Raw genomic sequence first — 22,144 nt, 5'->3', positions numbered from 1 at the left:
TTATGGACCATACGTGCTTTCCTATGTACTTCGAAGAATCTACGAATAACCATCTGGGGTCGAATTCCCAAAGGTTTTCCGTCACGAACGGACTTTGTGATTCACCATCCTTCGTCGTTAAGGATATACTTGACGTAAGGAATGTCTTTCATGTGCAAATGCGAAGAATTCTAGCGTAACAATTCTTTGTGATACGGTCCCTGACATTCACCTGGCTCTTTAAACATGCGCAGAAGACGTCAGATTCTTCGCATCTGGCGTCTTGCTCGTTTTCAAACATTCTACTCCTCTCTGCTCCTCTCTACTCCTCTCTGACAAAGGGAATGCGTATTCCCTTTGTCAACCCAGCGAAGATTACCCCATGTCTTTAGCTTTCGTTCAGTTGTGTCGCTCTGTATTTCTCCCACTTCCCAGAGAAGTTGGATATCTGCTGCCCTTTCCGTCTTTCTATTTTCCGTTAGCACTCCAACAGCGTATAAGGTAGCGAATTGGATGTTTATCTTCGGGTAAAATCAGTTCCTTTCTCAAGTCATCTCTTTCGCTTTCTAGATCGATAGATGGAGGAGTGCACCTCAAGCCGACAGACACTTTTTTATTATTATATTTTATTACGTTTTAGTGAACTGCTGACCGAAGAACTCTCTTAGCGACCTTCTGTTATTCCTGTTCTGCATCACCCCAATCAATGCTGTGCTCCCAAATTTTATATTCTTACCGTTTCACCCAGTAGACAGCAATAGTGTAGCGCACGCAACTATAGCGTACGCTGTGAGCTGTAGTACAGCGTACACTAACTAGTGCACGGTTATTACAGTTTTAGTTCGCCTGCGAGATATTCCGATCTCAGAGGCCATATGCCGTCGTCGCGGCTATCTTCCGGTGGCACTGACATATCGAAGGTTTCTCTCGTTAGGCTTCGATTCGTTCGAAATAAGAAGCGATCTCGAAAGCTCCGCAAGGTTATCTAGAATACCCTGTCGTCGAAGCGGCCTGAGACTAAGCGAAAGCTGTTTACGCAGTCATTTGCTACAAACGAAGTGAATGGTACAAAATCAATTTCAATTTAAAGCGGGCAGCCGAACCGCCGCCATGTTTTACGTAAACTGCGGAAACCACGCAAAGAGGGTAACGCTAAATATGAGAACTAGCGTGCATGCGCTACACGTTACAGATCATTTAGCGTTCTGCACATGCGCAATGACGACCCGCTATATTATAGCCTACGCAGTGGTATAGCGTACGTTAAACTAAAACATTCTAATGATCTGGTGCCGATTAATGAGTTTCCTTACCCTTGCCGCCCATAGGGTTATTTCAACAGACCACGTGCTCTGCGCATTTCGCGACAGTTTACAATTCATAGGAAAGTTTTATCGCTATACCTCCCGCTCTTGTCTTTTATCTTCTATGGAGAAAAATAATAAACCACGAAGTTGAATCCTCAAAGGCCTCCTTTCCTGCTTCATAGCTCGAGTGCACGAAAAGTGCACTCGAGTGCACGACGAGTGCACGAACGACAACGGCAAGAACACAGCAACGTAAAAAATTACGATACGCACAGCAGGATACTTTCGGCAAGGCCGGATTCTTACATTGGCAACCCCTATTATTACGAAAGATTGTGGGTTCAGGCCACTCTGAAGAATTATAACACATTGCTGTACGCGCAAGAGCACAGTTTTTGGATGAACCTGGATTATCAAAAAAGTTACTAATCTTTGTTATGGTTCCTTTCATGTAGTTTATCTTATACTTGTTGTAATCGCCCTTTCTGTTTCGGAATCGCAACTTTACTTTTACAAGTTTTCTTGCTTCTTCGCGTTTCTGTTGTTTTCGTGTCAGCATTCGCGAGCGTTACGCTCGAAACGGGGCATTCAAGAGGGAACCTCATTGTCACTTGCCCAAGATCACATATATTTTATGTACATAAACTTTATAAATGATCTAACCATATTTTTTTCTAATTGTTTATTCTGCTGTGAGCATCATTTTCAGCACAATTATCACGTCAGAGAAGAGGAACAGTCGGCATCACCCATGGGCACCAACATTTTCCCGAACACAGGGAATAAAAAGAGAACATAAATGAAATTGTTGGGTATTAACATGCCAGAACTAGGATCTGTTTATGAGTCGCCTCATAGCGTGCAGCTCCGGAATAATTTTTACGACTCTGGGTTCGTTAATGTGCACCTCAATCTAAGTACACGAGCGTTTCTCTTTTTCCTTATCCTTTTTTTTGCATTCGTTCCCCATCGAAATGCCACTAAGCCACTGCAGCAAGAAAAAGGAAAGGAAAGAAAGGAACATAGTATAGAGTTAGGTGCAATCTCCACGAAACTTCCTCACACAAGTAAACAACCAAACAGAGGCCCTCGAGGAAACTCTCTTTATGCACTCTCGATTCAGCGAGCCGTGACTTAAACTAAATATTGAGTTTCTCGGGCAAACATCCGGAGAAAGCATCCTAGGTTGGTTTCCTTCTAAAAAAAAGTGCTAGCTATATATAACGCGTCCTTCTGAACAGCTTAAGGAAAAAATAAAACGGGAAAAATAATAAGAGGAATTAAAAATAATAAAACATCCGCTTTTTACTGCCGAGTGCAGAACGAACTAAATTTGTCATGTCATGTGTAAATAAGCTTGAAGGATATGCACCATCATTTGTTCGTTGTTTGTGCCAAGTACTTTTATTTTTTTACGTCGAGATTATGAGTGTTCTAGCCATCCGGCGCTTGTTGTAGGCATATTCAAGAATTAAAAAAAAGAAAACGTTACTAGGATTAGTCACTACTATACCATGTCGGCCTCTCGATAGTATTTTTATCGAGACTTACTTTTCTTAATTACCTGGCCTCTCACACTTTATTACCGGCAACAGGCTATTTATTGTTGATGATATGAACGCATCAATACCAACGCCTATAAAGTATCGTCACTATCATCATCATTAGCATATTATCGCGCTACCTATATTGCAATGTGAGATGCGCGCCGCGTTACGTCTATAGATGCACCCTTTGCATTGCCGTTGCATATTATTACAACAAGTACCACGCCATGTAGCAGTCGCATAGGTAGTGGTACAAGGTAGTGGTACAAGATATATAGAGAAGTCTTGAGGAAGAAAAAGAAGATCATGGGGATGTACAGATATTGCTGTAATAAAAAAAAACATGTATGGCATACCTGAATAATTCAAGCAGGCTAGGTGCCGTTTCAATATGCCATTTCAAAGGGAATGCCATTAAGCTATCATCGTCATCATTGGTATCGTATCGTGCCGTTTTACACGACAGATGACATGCGCGCCGCGTAGCGTCGGCACGTAAAAACTTTGCATTGTTGTTCCATTATATTCCACCAGGTTTCGCGAGATGCAGCAGTTGCATACAGCAGTTGCATGCTGCATGTAGTTGGACCTGGTCAATTCAAGCAGGCTAGGTGGCTATTTGACACCATGACGTCTGGACGGGGATGCCCACAAACCATCATCAACATGAACGTACCATGCCACGGGTCAAGGGATGAGGGATGGGCGCCCCGTAGTCTGGATACCTGTGTTCACTCTTCGGTACACGTTACGGTGCGTCCTCGTAAATTATAAATTGCTGCTGAAGAAGCGAATCGTATATAGCTACGCGCGCGGCTGCAACCAGGCAACATCGGGCTCAGCGTACCGCTGTGCAGAGAGCAGCACAAGACGCAGCTCGGCGTCCACACGGGGCGCACAGTTCCGATCGTTTTCCAGAGTTAGCGGAATGCCTAAGCGCTGATATGAAGTGTTTCAGGAAAGAAGTCGAAATTATACTATTCGGTGACATGAATGTCCGCATGCAGGATCTAGATGGCTGCACCGACAACAAAGGGAAGTCAGTGCTAGATCTTTGTGAGCGACATAGTCTCGTTATCGTGAATAAAGCGCGTAAGTGTAGTAGGCAGACCACGTGGGAAGTGGGAAACTGGCAGTCCACCAGTGATTAGGGTCTGATGGCAGAAGGAATGTACGGTAAGTTTAGGGAAATGGTGTTTGATGAGGAAGGGTATAGCAGCATAGGGAGTGACCATAAACGCATCATTTTGAAACTGGCACATGTAGTTGGGAAAGAGAGGCAAGCAGCGAAGAATGGCCAGCCCAAATGTAAACACTGAACAAATAACAAATATAGTCCCAAGAGTCGAGGAAGAACTTGTCAAATGGCCAAGCAAAGAGTAGAAATATATAGTGAGCGTCTAAGCGTAATTACGACAAAAATACGAAAAGAGAAGCGACATGGTCGTTGAAAAGGAAAAAAAGAAACCGAAATGCTAGTGGAACAGAGAAATACGAGGAGCGAACGCCGAACCACAAGAAGCATCACAAGAGCACAGACAGGCAAAAGAAAAAGCGTATATGCCGCAGGAAGAATTACCCAGAAAATGGGAAATATACTGGGAGAATAAATTTATGGTTCTAATTCTTGTTCAAACAAAGATAAAAGGTGAAAGTGAACGTTGGTTGTCATATATACGCGAGAAAAGGAATGCCGCACGTCAAATATTTGGAACGACGTAAACCTATTTGGCAGGAAGCCTGTAACGACACAACGACGTACCCTAGAGGTAGGAACAAATTGGAAGTGGACGCGCCATTAAATTACATCCGTAAAATAATTGCCAGATCTTTCGAAGGCGATGACAAGGTTGTAATTGGGGAAAAAGTGTGAAAGAGAATCAGATTGAAAATGAGCTGGTGCTTCCAGTTTCAACTGCAAGAAAGCCGAAGAGAAAATTCCTAACCGCACAGCCAGAGGGTTAGACGAGGTTCCCGTTAGGCTGATTAATGAACTAAGACCAAAAAGTAAGGGAGCTCTCTTGAAAGCGATAGAAAAAAACCTTAAACGATAGATGAATACCAGACAATTGGCGACGAAGTAGAACAAATTTAATTCATAAAGGTAAGGGGAAAAAGAATTCACACATATAGGCCGTTGACTATCACGTCGGTAATATACAGGTTAGCAGTGCAGGCGATTAAATTAAAGCTGCAAGCATGGGCAGAGAATAATAGCATATTGGGAGAACTTCAGGATGGCTTCAGGATGGTTAGGTGTCTGGATGATAACTTATTTGTCTTTACTCAGCGTACTGAAATATCCAGAGTAGAAAGAAGAGCGTTATATTTGGATTTTTTAGACATTACAGGAGGGTATGACAATGTAGACCACAATATTTTGTGGGATATTCTGAAAGTTGAAGGTTTAGGCGACAGGTGCATACAGCTTTTGTAAGGGATTTACGTGTACCTAGAAAATACCGCTGGCGTTGAATGGAAGGGATGAGGAGCGAAGACTAAGTTGATGTCAATAAGGGACTGAGGCAGGGGTGCCCTTCATCCCCACTGCTGTTTATGAAGTAAATGGTGAGGATGGAGAATGCTCTAGAAGGAAGTAATATCGGGTTTAATCTCTCATACAAACAAGCGGGTACAGTAGTACAGCAGCCGCTTCCACATTTGTTTTATGCGGACACACTGTGCTGCTAGCCAACAAGCAAACCGATATGCAGCGTCTGGCCAGGAACGTCTGTGGACAGGAAGGCGAGAATTTAGGTCTGAAATTTAGCGTTAGCAAATCAGGTGTCAAGTTATTCAATGAAAACAGTGAACAGACATTGTCAAACGAAGATAATAGATATATGGAAACACAGGAAAAAAAAAACAATAACCGCAAAGGGGAAGAGCAACGCGGCCATGATGAAGCACAGGGCTCTATGGGGATATAATGGGTTCGAGGTTCGCCGGGGTATGTGGAAAGTTGTGGTTCCAGGGCTCACATTTGGAAAGGCAGTTTGCTTGAAGTCAGGAGTACACTAAGGACTCGATAGCAGCCAAAGGTCAGTGGGACGCCTCGCATTAGGCGCTCACTGGAAGAATACAAATGAAACTGTGAAAGGTGATATGGGCTCGACGAGATTTGAAGTGAGGGAAGGTCGCAGTATAATTGATTATGAAGAACGACTGAGGAATATTGCAGGAAGTAAATAGGCTGGGAGCGTGTTCAGATATTTGTACAGGAAAAATATTGATTTACCATGGAGGAAAAGAACTAGGAAGTTCACTAGCAAGTATGCGACCGGTAGGGTGAGCAACATGGCAACAAAGAACGTCAAGGGGAAAGTCAGAGAGGCTGAGATAATCTCATGGATGGCGGCAATGGAAAAAAAAAAAACCTGCGATGAGTAACTACTTAAGAAAAAAACGAAGTCAGGAAAAAAACAATTTATGATAACTCAAAAGGGAGCTCATTACTTTTCGAAGCAAGATCAAGATGCCTTAGAACACGCGCTTCTAAAGCGAGAAACAAGAAGGAAGAAGAAGCATGTGCTTGCTGGCTTAAAGCTAGGGGAAATGATGAAGTCTGACTTAGAATGCGAAGATACCTTCCCGATGGTCAATTTGGGCACCTATGGCTCTCCTGAAGCCTTTCGTTTCAGCAAGAGCAGGGGGAAAGTAAACATGGCCGCAATAGAGATTACCAAGAGCTGGCTGGAAGATTGATGAAAGAAAAGTATGAAAACGACAAACAACGGAGGCAGACAAAAACAATGTTCCTATTAGGGGTTCAGAAAGTTTGGTGATGGGAATTTTTCGTGTTTTTCCCCCTTTCCTTTCTTTTCTTTTTTTAAGACAGGTCATTAGGCAATATAGTAACAAGAGTTTGGTGGCGCAACCCACCGCACCGTTCGAAAGGGGACCCTCATAGCACCCATCCATCGATCGATCCATCCATCTTCTGAAAACGATGCGAGGAGTCCTCGTCGGGAAGACCCTGTAGTGCGTGGTGCAGCAAATAGAGCCCCTACGAAGCCGCTATTCTAGCTTACACTGTGACTTCGCGGTATGTGCCGTGCGCAGGCCTGTGACTTTTTTGTTCCCGTCTTCTTCCCTGGTCTGTTGCTCTACGCTACCCTCTCAAAGTACATGGCGCTGCCATTTTGTTCCGTTTGCTTCCTTCTCCGTGCTTTGCTTTTGTTGCCGAATACTCCACTTCTGGCCGCTTGTTCAACTTGTTTATTCAGGAACCTACCAATTGGTGCATACTTAGTGTCACATGGCCGGTGACCTAAATTAGACATATACGCGTCATACATACGTATACACGTATATACGTACGTATATACGTATATACGAGACATATACGCGCAGACACACGCCCAGATGCCTATACCCAGATGCCCAAGTTGTCTATGAAACATAGCCAGTGGCAAATGCGCCGTTACACATGTTCAGTGGTGCAAGTTGTATAATCGGCAAAACAGCGGTAGCCAGCAGCCGCGCAATGTGGGGGAGATGCGAAGAAAGCTTCGCCTTAAGAGGAAGCTTTAGCTCGGGCCCAACTCTGACGCGGCGTATTCAAGGGCATGTATAATGCAAGAACGCTTTTATGAGATAACCCCTGGACCGATCTTAATGAAACGTGATGCATTTGAGAAAAAAAGTTAAATTATAGTGACTTCTGCAGCAGAAATTTGCTTTAGTGTCTGAATTTTGTTTAAAAAAATTTCAGAAATTAGAAAGCCTGAAAAAAATACAAGCACGAAGTTTGCAAATTAATAGCTATGCATCAAGAACAGATCTCGCGTTCGCCAAGCGTACGCCCTCTGTAAGGATGGTACAACATAAGCTGTAGTTCCACTTTCTTTCTTAACTGAACCGTCCATGTAGACGTGAATAGAGTCCCATTACTTTTCAAATTGATGATGATTAGGATTATGAGACAGGGGCGTAGCCAGGGGGGGGGGGGGGCTTATGGGGCTTCAGCCCCCCTCCTCCCGAAATGTTTTCGTACTGTCGTGCGCCGCCGACCAAAACAACCCACGGCGCCGGAAATCATACTGGCTTTTGTCTAGGATGTCCTTTTCACGCTCGAAAAGCCATTTCAGCGCAAACATTGCGAAATGGGCTGGATTTCGCGGAAACGTCCACGCCCCGAGAGTCGCATATCGTAACGCAAGGAGCCCCATGCAAGCGCGAAGTTTCAAGGGTGTTTTGATGGCGAGCCAGCCCGTCGTGGCACCTCGCGAAGGCCGCGGATTCTACAGAGCGTATGGATTTCAATTCTGAAACGTTATGGGTATAATGCTCTCATAAACTTCTGACTCGAAAGATGCATTGACATTTTCAAAGTCGTGCTTTAGATTTTCGCACCGGAACTTCGTTGGTTTAATGTTGTTACAAACATTTGACGCCAAAGGTGCACTGGCTTTTCTAAAGTCGTGCATCGGATCATACATCGAGACTAGCCAAATCAACACACTATCAGACAAGTAGACAAAGCACCGCAGCGAGGTCCGATGAGAAGAAACGTTGTGATGGTTCATTTATGCCCTTATGTCACAGAAAAGAATATCAATGTTTTTTTCACCTGCGCCAAAGCATCCATCAAGATGCTAAAGCCGCCAAAGGTAACTACGCTCTTCTTTATTTTTCTACTTTTTCTTTTATTCGTGAGGACACATTCAACCTCTTCAATTCTCTCTTTTTTTTCTTTTTTTTTCTCGCTACACGCGGGCTGCCGGAACCAGCCAAAGCGCATGCGTTTTTCTCGTGTTGCTCCGACCACCGCACGGCGCACTTCGATGCGCGTTCGTTTTTCTGTGACCGAGTGGATTTTCGCCCAGCATAGTATTGGATGCTTTCTGGCTTTCAGACGAGAAAAAGAAAGAATGCAATGTCGCTCGCCGCCATCACTGCGGGGACTCGACGGATTGCAGCGCCGTCGCTTGAGCGCAACCTCTCAGAGCCAGCCAGAGCGCATGCGTTTTTCTCGTGTTGCCCCGACCAACGCTCGGCGCACTTCGGCGCGCGTTCGTTTTTCTCTGGCCGAGTGGATTTTTGCCTGCCAGTGTTTTGGACTCCTTCTGGCTAGCAGACGAGAAAAAGAAACAATGGTCGCTCGCCACCATCACTGTGGGGATCCGATGTGTTGCAACTTGTTCGCTTGAGCGCAGCCTCTCCAGAAAGCCCTGTCTCACCGGTCTATAGTATACCGAGCACTATGCCTATGGTTCTTCATGGACCAAGCGCCTCACGTTATCTTCGATATTCCTTCAGTAGCCACATTAGGTGCCCAAAGTTGGCATTCGATTGTGGCCAACATGCTTTCCTTGCGTTTTTTTTTTTTATTTCCGTGCCCCCACCCCACAAAAGAAGAAAGGACATTGCTGTGGCTCATCACATTGTCGCATGGTAAACGTTCAGTTTTGGTACTTCTTCTTTTGCAGAAAGTAATGCGCTACGGGACGCTTCAGTTGCCGGATACTCTTATTACATTATTGCGATTGAAATATGGGCACTACAGGCCCATTCCTGCTATCGCCGTCGCCCTCATGTTCCGTATAAAGTCCAAGGGCAATAACATTCCTACCTCACGCCGCATGATGTATGTGCGAGTGAAAGAGTAAGAGGGGGGGGGGGTGGCACGGGGGAGCCGACGACGGTGGCTGAATCTTATGTGCGCAAGAGTGAAAAGCGGGGAGGAAGCGCGCCGCCTCCTGTGGTGCGCGTTACATCAGGAGGAGTGGAGGGAGGGGGGGGGGGGGGGCTGTGATCTGTGAACCTGTGGTGGCGCAACATGGTTATTTGCCTTGTCTGACGCATTATATACAGTGACTTTGATTATTGGAGACTTATATGTGTATTTATATATCTTGTTGCGATGTTTTGTGTATACGTGCAGTGAACTTTGTTTCCAGCGACACGTTTTTGCCTTTTATCAAGCTGTATCTTCGCATTTCTAATGTTCGAGGGCGGGTCAAATGAAGGTGAGCCGACGCAAGCCGGGCAATAATGGTTCGGTTCATTATCTGCGAGGCATGTGCGTCGCACAGAGGCATCTCTCATTTACAAAAGTGACACGCAGGAGTGAGGATTGAAGTTCTTTAATGCTCTTGTACACTGGGTATAACTTGGTTTCGTGGCATAATAGACACTCCTCAAGTTTAACAGCGTGGTGTCGTGAGGTTTTTGACAGCTGAAGATGTTTTCAAAAACGAAAGAAGTCGCCGTATGGCTGCCGTGTACGTTGAACATTGCATTTCATTAGCGCTGTGAAGCGTTGAAGCAAACGGTTCAAAGAAGGACGTGAAAGTTGCGAAGACGACCCAAGACCGGGCCAAAGCCACCGTGCAATCACCCCAAACAATTGCAAAGGCTCATTAGACAAGAAAGGTTGATAAGCATCGATGAATTGGCAGGGCGTGTGAACAAGAGTCACGGTTCGGTTCACACCATAATTCATGAACACCTCGGTCATCGGCTCTTGTGCGCACAATGGATGCCCAAGATTTTGAATTAGCGCCAGAAGGAGAGGTTCGGTGCTGCCTTGACTCATCTGATCCGGTATCACAGTGAGGGGGACGACTTTTTGTCTGCAATTGTGACCCGGGACGAATCATTGTGCCCCTACTAGGAGCCTGAAACACGACGACAAAACTTACAGTGGAAACATCTGAATTCATCACCCCCAAGGAAAGCAAAGGCCGTCATTTCCGCCGGAAAGGTGTTGACTTCTTTTTTTCGGTTGTCAGCGGCCATGATAGATTGAATTTGCTAAACCTGGAGAGACTATAAATCGTTTCTGATATGGTAAAACGTCGGATCGGCTGCGTGCACCAATCAAGAGCAAACGACGTGGAAAATTTAGGAATGGGGCATCTTGCTCCAAGGCAATGCCTGTCGCCACGTCGCTGGTGTGGTTAACACAAAACTGGCAAAGTTCAAGTGGGAAACGCTGCAGTATCCGCCGTACAGCCAAGACCTGTCACCTTCTGACTTCCACATTTTGGAGCATTTAAAAAAAAAACTGCTCAATGGAACCAGATTCGCGTAAGACGATGACTTGAAAGAGGCAGTTATAGATTTTTTGAAGCAGCAACCCGAGGAGTTTTATCAGACGGGAATCACGTAACTCGTTAGTCAGTGGGACAAATGTGTAAATGGTCATGGATACTGCTTCCAAATAAAGTACCCCGTTTCTCATATATTCGCATTGGCTCACTTTCATTTCACTCGGCCCAGCATATTTTGCAGAACTCATGATTTTTATATGTGCTCTCTGTAGCGACTATAATTTTGGTGCATTTGCACGCACTACACGACCGATGACAGCTGCTCCTGCGAAATACATTCTAACAAAGGACAGCGTCATTGAGATTTTTCCTGGCCGTTGCGTATGTACAAAAATGTAAACAAGGTTCTTGAAATACAGAGAGAGCGAGAGAGAGAGAGAGAGAAATAGAGAGAGAGATCTAAATGAGAGAAAGGCAGGGAGGTTAACAAAGTTTCATTAATATATTTGTCCTCATAATTTTTATTTCATGGTCTTTACATTTTCCATATAAGCGGCATGCGCTGCTTTGCTGGTTTCAAACTGATACAGTTCTAAAATTCATGTAATATTTTCTTTACATATTAAAAAGACAGAAAACATGGAAGCATTGATATAAGTTATTTCGAGCACACTTTTAGAGACATACGAGTGTGTTCTGTTATGAAAGAAAATACATATTTTATGTCTCTTGACGGCGCGTAGCATTCAAGAATTCGTTTGCAGCATCTTTGGCAATGGCAATACAGTTATTATAAATGTATTTGATCCCTCGATCATTTGTTTCAGGAGGAGGCCAAGCCACAACGTGAGCTCTCCCCCGCTAACGAAATTTCTGGCTACGCCACTGTGATGAGACGGACAGAATACGAAGTCTTCGTCTCATCATTAGTTTTGCTCCCTTTTTACAAGATATGCCGTCTGCATCTTGGACGGTAATCCCTAAAAAATAACTCGCCACCCGGTCCTGTGAAAATGAATGACCAGCGAAGCTGTTGCAAAACGACCACTACAACTGCTAAGGAGGGTACGCGATGCTTTATTGATGATTCATATGTTTGTTTTTATCTAGTTTTTTTTTATTGAAACGTATGGCTGTTCTGTGTGTTGTATGGTTGATTTCAATAAATGTGTGCTCGCTTCAGTTAGCTTCACTTAGCTGAACACTAGTAGCCTCTGACTACGGAGGTATCAGCCACTGCAGATTTTGTTTGCATACGGAGTTATCACCCATCGCATTTGTGCTTGTTTACGGGGATATGAGCCATTGCTGACGGCGACAGATGCTTGTTTTGAGCTTATTTATTGAAGCGTACGCTGTTCTGTACGTTGTATGCGTTATTTAGATTAATGTGTGCACTCTTCGCTTCACTTTGCTGAGTGATTGTAGCCTCTGTATTACGAGGAGGATGAGCCGTTGCATTATTGCTTGCTTAGGGTGGTATGTGACATTGCTGATGATGATAATTTTTGTTCACGAACGGATACGAAAAATGCCGACCACCAAGAGGTTAACAGCTTCGCTGTAGAAGCCCTTCCACTATAATTTTTCTTTTTTGTTATTTGTTTATTTATACCTCAAATACTCCATTTGGCGTTTTACACGAGGGGTGGGCATATCTGGGTTATACTTTCAATCAATACCTTGAACGATGAATGACTGCAGTGGTGCACCGCTTCAGCAGGTAGATCATTCCAGTCTCTCGCTGTTTGACCGAAGAAAGAGTTCAGATGAGCGGTGGCGCGAGTTGGAGGGGGACAAAGAGCCTTTAAGTGGCTATGCCGAATTGATGAGCAAAACGAGAACAAGGTGAAAGCGGGAGCCAACGTTTCGACAATTGGACTTCTCTTTCTCAAATTTTGAAAAAATCAAGTCCACTTGTCGAAACGTCGGCTCCCGCTTTCACCTTGTTCTCGTTTTGCTCATCGTCTTGAATTTCCATCTCCCACCTTCCCTCTGTTTTCCCTATGACGAGATGAAGTGAGGTGCGCAGGCGTGATGTTGGTCTGGTGAAGGAGCGAGTGACAAAACTTGTAAAAGAGACATACTCTTGCAGTCTCCCGGCGATGCTCCAGGGTTGGAAGGTTCAGAGATGACTTAAGTTTAGTGACGCTGGTATGGTAGGAGTAGTGGAAGTGAATAAAGCTTTCTGCGCGATCCTGTATAGATTACAGAGCTGTTTCCAGGTTAGATTGGTATGGGTCCCACACTGAGCATGCGTGTTCCACTTTGGGTCGGACAAGTGTTAAATATGCTAGTAGTTTTACTGAAGGAGGAACAAGACGTATATTACAGCGCAGTTAGCATAAAACACGATTGGAATCATTGCTAGTGCAATGATTCCAAGTTAATGCCCAAGTACATTAAGAACTCGCAGCGCATATTTCAGAACTGGCAATAAGTAATTAGCTTAAATAAATTATTGGCGGTGGTGGCAAGTAAACAGCGACGTTCTTTTGTTTTTCTTTTTGACGTTGAGAGACATTGGCCAATTATTACGCCAGGTTTTAATGACGTTAAGGTCGGACTGGAGAGCACGCGAATCGGCGTGGTTAGTAATGTGAAGACATATTACGCAATCGCCAGGAAATAAACAAATTTTCGAAGAACAACCTCTTGGTGAGTCCTTAATCTATTTTAAGAAGAGTAGTGGTGCCATGACAGGGCCTTGCGGCACGCCGTAGATAACGAGTGATAAATTATACGAGCACTCGTTAACGTAAAGGAACTGTTGAAGATCAGTCAGAAAGTAGCTTATCCATTGGAGAACACAAGGGTTAAGATTAAGACACGATAACTTTAGGGAGAGCCATTCATGAGAAACCTTGTCGGAAGCCTTTTGGAAATCTAGGAAGAGGGCATCTACAGGTACGTTTTGATCAATACGTGAGCTGGTGTCATTAAAGAAGAGAGCTAGTCATCTCGCAGGACATGCCTTTCTTAAAGCCATGTTGATTAAGATTTAAAAAGTTAGAGGATGTTAGATCATTTACAATATGAGAATAAATAATGTGCTCCATTAGTTTGGGACAAACACAGGTGAGAGAAATTGGATGGTGGCAAGATGATGAGGATCTTATCTTTTTTTTTTTGTACTGGAATCATCTTACATATTTTCCAGCCTTGCGGCACGACTCCAGATGATAACGGTTGCTGAAAGACATGACTCAAAAATACACTAGAGATGTGCGCAGTGTTCTTAAGCATTTCGGAATTGATTTCATCGATGCCGGTCGAGGATGATAATTCGAGGGAATCTGTTAGTATGGTGATGCCGTATGCCTCAAGTGTTATGTCTAGAATGGTTGAGTGGTTGAGGTAAGGACAGTCTGGGAGGTCAGTGTTAGGTTCAGAAGTGAACACGGAAGAGAACACAGAGTTTGGTACGTCAGGTACTTTATGGTCAGCAACACGGCTTTTGTCGTCACCATATAATGACAACGGTTTATAGTAATTTGGGTTATTGTATTTCCAGAATTGTTGGAATTGTTTTGCAGCATACTAGGGAGTGTTGTTTCGTAAAAGGTTCGTTTAGCTGTTACGGCCAAAGAATTGAACGCGTTTTCACTGGTGTGACATTTTTCCCAAACCGAGGTAGTACCCGAATGTCTGGCTTTGCGAAATAACGTTTTTTTTAAGGTTTAGTTGCTTTAAATTGCTGTTAAACCATGGAGACTAAGGTCGCTCGGTTAAGGTGATCGTTGGTATGTATGTCTCAGCGAGTTTCATCATTTTATTTTTTATAAAGCGTCTAGTTGGTGTCTACTGTGCGCTTAGGGAAATTCATAATATATCAGCCGTAAGCCTCGATTAGTGCATTGTTAATACTGATGTAATCACCTTTATCGTAAAGTGTTAGTTCTTTTTTGTTTCTTCTTTTTTGCTCTGAGATAGTTGCCAGGATAATTATGCGCGCAGTATTGATTGATCGCTTAGTTTGGGTAGATGTGTTATAAAAGAAACACAGTCGGGATGTGATGTTAACATAAGGTTGAGTATGTTAGGTCCTTTTCTTGTTTTGTTTTTCGCGTTAGAGTGTATATTAGGTGCGTCAAGCCAAAGGCTATGCATGTGTTACAAAAATTACTTTCGAGGCTATTCTTAGGCAGCGGTATGGGTCGTTCGGACCATGTTATACCAGGAAGGTTAAAGTCACCTAAGAGGAGCAGTTGCGCACGACTAAATGACGTCGTAACATATCGCAGTGCCTCGTGGAAGTGAATAGTGAAGGAAGTATATGCGTAGGTGTGTCGATATCATACACCCATAATAATTTGTAGGTATGAACAACTGCATAAAACAAATAAACTTTCTAAAGGTGAAGTGATATCGACAATGGAGCAACAAAGGCTGCGATGGGCAGCTATCAGGGCGCTTCTTCCGCATTTGTCTAGACGATTCCCTCTAATAATGTCGAAATCAGAGAGGAATGAATGTGTTGTTGACGGTTGAATTCAGCCACGTTTCTGCTCGTACGAGAAGCTTACAATAAGAAGAATCAATGTGGCTACAGTGTGCTTCGCGTTTGGGCAGCATGAATCTTTTTATGTTAGTATAAACAAATGATACAGGGATGCTATTTGGTTTTGCGGTAGTGTGTGATGGTAGTTATGTAGTTGATATAACTCTATTTGTAGCGTAATGGTACTTGCAGGTTCTGTTCTCCATGATTAGTTTATCGTACCGAAGTTTAAAAGATTTCTATTGGGATTTGCCGAACTCGATTAGTTGTTTAGCCTTTGAAAGAACACGTTGTTTTACATTTAAATGTGCTAATTTGACAATTATAGGACTGTTTCTGTTAGTGCTGTATTTGCCAATCCTATGAGCGTGCTCAATATCTAAGAGGTCCAACTTGATGCTAAGCTTAAAAGCGCAAAGTTCCGCAATCTTGTTTTTTCCGATTCTTGTGACGTTTGCCGCTCAATGTCAGCTATGCCAAAACACACAAGGTTAGAACGAAGAGTTCTATCTTCTGAATCACTTAGTCGTGATGATATGTCGGCAATGCCTTTTGTCTTTTTATCGGCAACTGTCTTGACGCAACCAACTTCGGTCTTCAGTGCAGTTATGGAGGAAACATCTTCTTCAATTTTTTTCAGTCTCCTCTTAATGTCGTCAAAATTGTTATCGTTCTGGCATAGTTTGGTTCTACATGATTTCATTTCGCTTAGGAGGGTCGCATGACCTGGTCTTATTTTTCCCAACGCTGCAATTATATCGCAGGATGCCTGCGTAAAACTGGAACGGGTATTGAGGCCGGAATTCGCTTCTGCCTCGCCAGAGAGTGCGAGAAGTTGTGGGATGACAGACGTGCAGTCGCAAACAATGGTCATGCATCAGCCTGGGCTTGGCATCACCTGCAAAGCGGCATAGCGGGAACGACGCGCATAAATAGCGTAATAAATTGTTAGCTGTAAGGTGAAGAGGTGTCGGGCGTGAATGAACCGCATTTGTCGGAGTGCTGCCAAGCACACTGATTAGAGCGAGGAGGTGACATGTTTTATGCGTGAAGGTCGATGTCTGTGCCGATGCATTGACTGATGTAGGGTAGCACGAGCACAATAAGTGCGGTGGATTTCCTTTGAAGGGTGGTGCGGCGCAGTGGTCAACGGCACGTGTTTCGATTTCGGGACACTGGAGGATAGACGAAGTTCACCCGTCTGTAGCAGTAGCCCGTTGATGCAAGCATACACCCCGATCGACGGCATACAGCAGGCTCCAGACGTGAGGCGGTACATGGCATTGTTCAGGATTGGCACTTCCTGGCACATGATTGCGGAGGCTCCACCGGGAACATGCATCCCGCAAGCCAACCCACCGTAACGCGAGCATGCGCGTAGATTCTGGGCCGACTCCAGGAGAACAGCAGATGTCAACGGGAAAGCAGAAAACTGTGAGCACCTGTAAGGCGAAAAGACCTCGGGCGTCAGGGAACCGCATTGAAGGAGTGCTGCCAAGTCCACTTAAGAGCCAATTCCAGTCAACACTGTTGCTGGCGCCATATTGTTAGCGAAGGCGACCGGCCAATGAGATAAAGTAGTTACGGCCGTCAATCTTTGTGAACATGGGCGCTTGCTTTAAGGTATGTACCGACTTCAGTGTAATGTACGCGTGGTTCGGTTGGTGCACAGTAACTGAAGAACATATCGAAAACAGAATGGCGGCATGAACAAATGCACGGCACCTGGTGTCTAGCAGGCAGTCAGTAGGCAACACGTCGCACTGTAGCCCTTGCTGTCCTCTGATTCGGGCGCTATTCTTTTTACAATTATGAGTAAGGGGTTCCGACTCTTTCATTTGCTATATGTTTGTCCCTTGCATGATTTCTTGTCATGTGCATGTTGCAAGACGCAACTCAAATTAGTGCGAACATCTTGACTCGAAACTTGAGTACAGATGATGTCATCGTTGCTAATGAATCCACGTTAATTTGATGGACAATGTCGACACCTCCAAAAGGGAAAAGTTAAGCCAATCAACAACGATCTGTGTTAACGTCTGCTTCAACCGCGATAGATAAAATACGCACGCTGAAACTGACAGTTTAATTTTTTGCTCGTCGCTGAGGCTTAGCGGCTACCGCGTTACGCTGTTAAGCACGAGGTCGTGGATTCGACTTCCAGTCGCGGCGGCTCCATTTCGATGGGGGTGAAATGCAAAAACGCTCATGTATCACCTATTCTGCGCCCATTAAATAACCCCAGGAGGTTAACATCTATGAGGCGTCTTCCAGAATGGCGTGCCTATATAATAAGATATCGTGGATCTTGCGCGTAACACCCCAGGATTGAATTGAATTAAAACTGACAGTTAAAGCACGACTGCACAGGAGTATACGGGACTTGACGTTAATATATACTGGATGTTCCGACATACATGGAACTGCCAGATAGCATATTCTACAGGAGAACTTTCGCACCTAGCACCACATTATTTTTCTGTGTGCCTGGCTTTTAAATACTGTTTGCATTTATTGTAGTTGTTTCTATTGGTTCACAACAACAGCGGTTTGAAATACGGCACATACGACATAGTTTGACATTGATTTTCTATCAATGGTCATGGGACAGCTATTTCGGACAGTTTAGGATTTCCACTATAAAGGTAGCCTCTCATAAAATGCCGGGAAAGTGAGCTGTAAGTGCTCACTCCATCCTAAAGAACCTGCCGTTACTCTCTGTCAGGCTAGCGACGAGCATGTCGTGCTAAAATAGTGATTGTTTCGTTCTTGGCCAGGAAGAGATTAACAGGAGGATGAACGACAGTAAGTCCGCATGGCCTGTGTCATCGCTTTGTGTCGTCGAGTTACGAGATATTTGAAAGCTTTGATTTCTGCTAATTGAACTAACGCAGCATGATTAGAATTATACGTTACTTTTTTAACCTCAAGCAAGCGCTGCCGCTTTAAATCGATAATTATGCCAAGTATCATGCAAAGGAGCAACGGTTGCTCTTCGTAGGTGTAGCTTCGAACACTGTGACAGTTCTTCCTGCATAACTTAGTCCGTCGAGACCAACAGTTCATGCCACAGCAAGTTAGTCACCTAAAAGATGAACGGCTGCAGTTGCAGTTGATCAATTAGTCACCGATCCAACTAACATCTACCCCCTTTTATTTCGATTTTCTTAAATATTTGCAACTTGCTATAATCTGGGAAACAAAGCGCTGAAGTAGAATCTTTGCTGACAGATTTTTTCTCTCTGTCTTGTTTTTCTGCTTCTTTAGAAATTTCAAAGAGGTGCTTTTATTACATAGAAACATGTTTTATTTTTGCCTGGGCTATTATTCGCAGAAAGCACTAACAGTGAAATTGTTCGTAAGAGATCATTTCAGCCAATCCTGACACTATAGATATTAAATTATTGAAGGCGGCGGGCCTGCGGCAAATCTCACTTACAAAAGAAAAAGGACTGTGAATTCGGCCCCTGATTGTTAAGACACTGTGTGTTTTAAGTTTGCCCGCAAAGTAAACCTATATATACGATAGTCAACGCTTTCATAATTGCCCTATCTTAGTTCACGATATATCCAGTGCATCTTCGCCTTAAGACGCCGCTCCAAGCGAGTGAATGCCTCCCAGGAGCATGTGCCGGAAGTTTGACAGGCGTCAGCACTCGAAAGCAGCTTATTGAAGCATTAGTTGGGCGTCGCAAGCGCCCTGCGAAACCGATGCCTTGTATTGAAGAGCAAGATGAAAACACGTTCTTACCAACTTTATCTTCGGAATGCAGTACGTATTTTTTCATCTCCGCTCGGTCGTTGTCATTTTCGGGTACCTCTATCGCAGCCTTTAACAACACTTAATAAAGAAGAGGCTGTTTTTACAAGTAGGAGGTAATCGCTAAAGCGCAGTATCCTCGCGTTCTTTCGAACGAAAGTAGCCTCAGCACCAGATCAATTTCACTAACAGAAAGAAAAAGAGACCTGTCTCTCGCAGATATTGAAGGAACGCCGGGAGAGTCTACTTCACTCTGTCAGTAGAGGGCCAGTTACGTCACTTGTTTGCAGAAGCGGGGGTTCTATATATACAGAGTGCTAATTGCCACGGTCACCGTATGCGTTGAAGAAACTGTTTGTGTCATGCTAAAAAGGAGATAGAGAGGAGTTCTAACTCAGACCCATGGAAACAAGGAGGCGCACTGATGTCATGCTAAGCGTTTGTGTTACAAATATACCTGCTGCTCTCTCTCTCTCTCTCTCTCTCTCTCTCTCTCTCTCTCTATATATATATATATATATATATATATATATATATATATATATATATATATATATATATATATATATATATATATATATATATATATATATATATATATATATTACAGCGAAGCTGCCTATGACTACGATCTGGAAAAAAGCGTCCGAGATTTCGACAAAAATCAGTCGCGGCGGTCGTTCTGAATGTATTCTTTCCTCAGGCAGGCAAGTGGAGAGGGAGGGACAAGAATAAGGGTGGGGGACAAATTGTGGATTGTTATCTAGCACCCTTGTTCTTCCCGGGAAGGGCTGGGAAAGGGCGTGTGGACTGAAGCAAACGACCTTTCTCAGCACTTCCCGCTATGACGGCAAGTGGATTGTATCCTTCCTGTTGGAACGGTTTGGAATTGAGTGCAGCACGGACGTCAAGTACCGACCACGCGTCACCGGTCGTGTATAGATTTAGCCTTTGGCAAGAAGGTGTCTAGCACAGCAGTAAAACCTGTCGCAGTGTACAACAGCGACCACAAAGCTACAGTCACTGTCGTAACGAACGAGACAAAATAAAGGCGATAACAACGACGATGTTACGTGTATGTATCCTTATTCAATCAATAAAGCAACAACCATATAAATCATTGTAGTTGTTAACATAGTCGTCCCAATACAGCTTCGCTTGTTATCCTTCGTCACAGAGTAAAAGAGCACTAACTTCTTTTTTTGTTCTAGCACTCAGCATGTTCGCAGATGTCACGCACTCGACGTAATATTGGTTCTATTGATTTTCTACGCTATAAACACGTTTTTCGCACACATCTGCCTTCTGTTATCGTTCTTGTACTCGTCATTTTGCGCACTCTTATCCTTTAAAATGAATCCCGATTACAGATTTACTTTTATGTGAACGTTTGTTCGTTCACTCTAAGCAGGATAACGTGATCTAAGCGTTCATGTGACTGGAATAGCGATGTATCCTGCGCCAATATTACCTGAAATTAGCTCTTAGAAACTATTCTAGCGTACGAACTTTTTTTGTGTGTGAATACAGGCTCCGGGAACGAATTCACAAAGCATTTCTTTAGTAAATACTGTTTCTCATTGGCTGGTCACCTTCGCAAATATATCAGACATGACAAATGGCTGCCATTTGACCTCACGAACCGCTTTACTGTAAACACTATTTGGTGAATACTGGCCCTGGGGCCTAATTTATGAAGCTTTTTGTTCGTCAGTGCTATTTTTTATTGGGTGGCCACCTTTGCTAACGCTATTTCCAGCATCACGAATGATTGCAATTTCATCTTACGAACACCAATAGCATAACACCTTTTTTGGAAACACGCGCCCTGGGCACGTATTCAGCATGTGTCTTTTACGTGCGTTCCGTGAATGGCCAACGCAGCGGCTATGTAGTGTTGCCATGAAGTCAATTGCTGTCGTGAGTGTAGGGCCTCCGAATGGCTGGCCAATGAAGAAAATGAATGAGTTTTGGGAACAGGAACATTGGACACTTTCTCAGCGACAATGGGAGACAGAAATTGCTCCTTTAGTCGACTTTCAAGTAAATTCGCGGACAAACTACGCAATCGGACGCGAAGGAGGGCAACTATATGTTTCCTTTCTAAGCAGGACGCTTTTTTTTCCCTCTAGGTGTTGATTTTTTAACGGGCTCCGAAGTTTCGCCATAGTGAAAGTAAAAAGCAAAAATGGCCGCCCGCTATCGATGGTTTGAAACGCCGCGTTCGAGTCCTCCGGTGCTTCTCAAGACACACTGTGCCAATGGACGTGGAGGAGGAGAACTACATTTTTGTTTCGAACCAGTTCGATTTCTTCCTGCCAGGTGGTAATTTTTCAACGCGCTCCAAAGTTTCGCGATCGTCAAAAGTTGAAGATGGCCGTCTCTGGGAGCAGCGAACGCGCTTCGAAATATCGAACAGGTCCCGATTCCGCTGCGGTTGCGGCCGATTTAATCGATGAATCGAGCAGCGGCGACTCTGAGGAGGCTGCCTTCTCGTCGGACTTTGAGAGCGACGGCGACGAAAACCAGACCGGAACATCGGCTCGAGCCCGCAGGCTGGTACGCCCAACTGTACAGTGCTTGCGGGGGAATATTTTGTAGTGGAATAGATGTTCAATAAAAAGTTGTGCTTTTTTTTTCGAGATGGTGCCTCTTAGATGACAAAACATCTTGTATATCTCATAATTTTTGTTACCTATTTTTCTTAGTAGAGACAAGCGTGTCTTTAGCAACTTTCTTCAATTTTGTCCCATAATCTTGATTCTGGCAATTTATATTATTTATAACATATATCTCGTCAATAAAACTCCTATGCGCAAATATTGCACTCATTGTACTTTATGTTTATCTGTTACATTAGATATTGTTTGCAGTAGTTCCTTCAGAAAAAGAAAAACCTGGAGTAACCTACAAAAAAATTTTCCCCACAGTGGAGAGATAGTTAAATAACAAATCGATGTTTCCTTTCTTTGTTGTAGCCATAGAGCGTTCCAGTCGCGAGACACAGGAACTGGTTTTGTAATTCTTTTTTTGGGGAGGGGGAGGAGGCGCGG

The sequence above is a fragment of the Dermacentor albipictus genome, chromosome 3, assembly GCF_038994185.2.
Source record: "Dermacentor albipictus isolate Rhodes 1998 colony chromosome 3, USDA_Dalb.pri_finalv2, whole genome shotgun sequence".
Taxonomy (NCBI): Eukaryota; Metazoa; Arthropoda; class Arachnida; order Ixodida; family Ixodidae; genus Dermacentor; species Dermacentor albipictus.
The sequence above is the reverse complement of the archived record's forward strand: the minus strand, read 5'-3'. Positions refer to the sequence as shown.